We start from the raw sequence: 3387 nt of genomic DNA, 5'->3' as shown, positions 1-3387 counted from the left end.
CCCCCCCGTGTCCACATTGTATGTTTACATTGTATAAAACAAAGGAGGCTTCTACGCTCTGCAATGTATAGGCACATGGGGGGAGAGTGAAGGGTTAACACACACAGGTGGAGAGTGAAGGGTTAACGCACACACAGGTGATAGTAGACGGTTCGCACGTCATGGTCAACCACAAACACCGCGCACAAGGTGCAGGAGGGACACGTAGTGACACACACGGGTATCGAGAGGTGTGAAGGTGCTCGGAGGCGTCTTCTGTCAGTCATAAAGCCGTAAAAACTGCAATAATCAGCTAAGATTCTTCTGTAGAAAGGTCGAGGGACTCTGCTGTCTATGGAAGAAAAGAGAATAGGAAGGGAGTCTTCACTGTAAGAGCAGTAAAGGTGTAAAATGCCCCACCGTATGTTGTAATACTAGAACACGAATCTACAGAATGAAACCAAATGCATTTAGAAACCTAGAGGAGTGAAGACAGGGAAGGAGCGAGTGGTCACCCAGTCTGCCCATTCTGAGTTTGTCCCAAGCATTCACTAACTGTTGACTGACTCCTCACCTCTGCTGGAAGTCTGCTCCGAGAAACAACTACTCTTTCAGTAAAATCATACTTTCTAAGGTTAGTTTTGAACATGCCTCCTGCTAGTTTGAGGTTGTTTCCCCGTGTTCTTGATCTTCAGCTTCATATTTAAAATTCTAAACTTTCTTCACACCCTTCAAAGGTTTCAGTTAGGGCTGCAACAACAAATTGATAATAATCGATTATGAGAATAGTTGGCAACTATTCTCATTATTGGTTAGTTGGTTGGGGAGCAAGAGAGAGAGAGAGAGATTTTTTTAATGCAACCAATCGATTAGTTGCCCGATTTTATTTTTTCAACCAATCGACTATGAAAATAATCGTTAGCTGCAGCCCTAGTTTCAGTCATTACCATCTTTTCCCTTCTTTTTGCTCCATACTGGACATATTAAGTTATTGTAGTCTCTCCTGATATGATTTTATCTCTCAGACCTTCCACCATTTTTGTTGCCCATCTAACTAAAGGTCTATATAGAGGAATCAGGACCTCCTTCCTCCTGCTGGAGATCCCTCTGGTGATAAAGATCTATATAGCGGAATCAGGACCTCCTTCCTCCTGCAGGGGACCCCTCTAGTGATAATAAAGATCTATATAGAGAAATCAGGACCTCCTTCCCCCTGCTGGGGACCCTCTAATAATAATAATAAAGATCTATATAGAGGGATCAGGACCTCCTTCCTCCTGCTGGTGATCCCTCTAGTGATAATAAAGATCTATATAGAGGAATCAGGACCTCCTTCCTCCTGCTGGGGATCCCTCTAGTGATAATAAAGATCTATATAGGAGGAATCAGTACCTCCTTCCTCCTGCTGGGGACCCCTCTAGTGATAATAAAGATCTATATAGAGGAATCAGGACCTCCTTCCTCCTGCTGGAGATCCCTCTAGTGATAATAAAGATCTATATAGAGGGATCAGGACCTCCTTCCTCCTGCTGGGGACCCCTCTAGTGATAATAAAGATCTATATAGAGGGATCAGGACCTCCTTCCTCCTGCTGGGGATCCCTCTAGTGATAATAAAGATCTATATAGAGGGATCAGGACCTCCTTCCTCCTGCTGGGGATCCCTCTAGTGATAATAAAGATCTATATAGAGGGATCAGGACCTCCTTCCTCCTGCTGGGGATCCCTCTAGTGATAATAAAGATCTATATAGAGGAATCAGGACCTCCTTCCTCCTGCTGGGGATCCCTCTAGTGATAATAAAGATCTCTATAGAGGGATCAGGACCTCCTTCCTCCTGCTGGGGACCCCTCTAGTGATAATAAAGATCTATATAGGGGGATCAGGACCTCCTTCCTCCTGCTGGGGACCCCTCTAGTGATAATAAAGATCTATATAGAGGAATCAGGACCTCCTTCCTCCTCATTTTGGGTGATTTTGATACAAGTCTTGGCATGCAGTTATAAGTACTATAAGACAGTACAGGAATGTTTTTGCAGACAAGGAATGTAGATGCCTTTCGAGTGAATTTTTCTTTCCGTCAGATTGCCCACAGTTGCCCCGGGTGGGGTGGGGGGAAGAATATTTTGCCATCCTCTGGTCCAATTCTGCTGGACAGATCTCTTTTTCTCGAACGTAGTTTATTATAGTGATGAGATCTGTTGCTGGATGGTTACATTGTATGCTGTGTATAATATAATAATATTTGAGCCATATGAAGCAATGTACATTGATCGTAGATTGGGCGCATTGATTCGCGGTGGCTGTTTGCGCACATTGACTCTACAGATAGGGAGTGATGTGTGCGTCTAGCGATGATGTCAGTAACCAGGATGGAGGAGCGATGATCTCCCGCCATCATCCAGCGACGTTCCTCTGACACTAATTGCCATCTGGTGGTTGTGTATTCTGCGCTCGGTTCCGGCTGATAATGAGATTTCTATGAACTGTTGTCTGCAGATAATTATTCTTCATTATTGGAATATTACCTACGGTGTGTAACCCCATTGTCTGCAAAGAGGACCTGTCTACAGGCTCATGGCTGCTAAGACCTGGTTATGACTGCAGGGGTTGAGACCCATTTAGGACTACAGCGACTTAGACTCAGGAGTGCTGGGACTAGAACCCCGTTATGGTTACGGGTGCTGAGACCCGGTTAGGTGTACAGGGACTGAGATCCTTTTAGGACTGCAGGAACCAAGAACCATTAGAACTACACGGGCTGGGACCCTGTTAGGATTGCGGGGACTGAGACTCAGGACTGTAGGGACTGAATCCCCATTAGGATTGTAGGGATTGACACCCTGTTCCTACTAAAGGAATTGAGTCTAGGTTAGGATTACAGGAACTGACACCTGGAGTCTGGAGGGGGGTCTCTGATCTGATCTCCATTGATGTTCATCCTCCAGATGTTCGCTGTCCTGCGTTGTCATGTGATCATCAAACCAAACATTGTGCTAATCTGCGGTCGGCTCCACTGCGTTCAGTCTCTGGATAAAGCAAACATGTCAAAGCAAGCGTAGGTGAGGCAAGCAGTGATTTTGGCTTTTCTTTCTTGCTGCAGGCAGCAGCATAGGAATCTGCCCGGACAGGCTCTGGCTGCATCGCACACTCTTCTGTCTCCTGACAATGTAGAGTCTCCGAGGACAGTGCTGGGTAACAAATGGACCCAGTATAGATTTTGGGGTTTACATACACTTAAAGCTGAAGATTAGATTGCTTACGTTTTAGTTTCAGTCCAGGAGAGGAGCCAGTAGAACTGTGCAAGACTGAGGGGAAGGCCGGAGTTCTTTAGAATGAGACCATAAAATGCCCTCATTGCCGCAAACCCAACTCGTCTCCCCCCCCCTCGCCCCTGCCCCCGGGCTGG

General features: G+C 45.9%; 1 protein-coding gene across 1 annotated transcript in view; it reads left to right on the top strand.

The window, feature by feature from the left end:
* Positions 1–3387, top strand: part of LOC108791983 (alanine aminotransferase 2) — a 26929-nt gene that overhangs the window by 298 nt on the left and 23244 nt on the right. The gene's annotated exons all lie outside the window — the stretch shown is intronic.

This window comes from Nanorana parkeri, unplaced genomic scaffold, assembly GCF_000935625.1.
Source record: "Nanorana parkeri isolate BGI_ZX_2015 unplaced genomic scaffold, ASM93562v1 scaffold588, whole genome shotgun sequence".
Classification (NCBI taxonomy): Eukaryota; Metazoa; Chordata; class Amphibia; order Anura; family Dicroglossidae; genus Nanorana; species Nanorana parkeri.
Note: the sequence above shows the minus strand (reverse complement) of the source record. Positions and strands in the feature narration are given on the sequence as shown.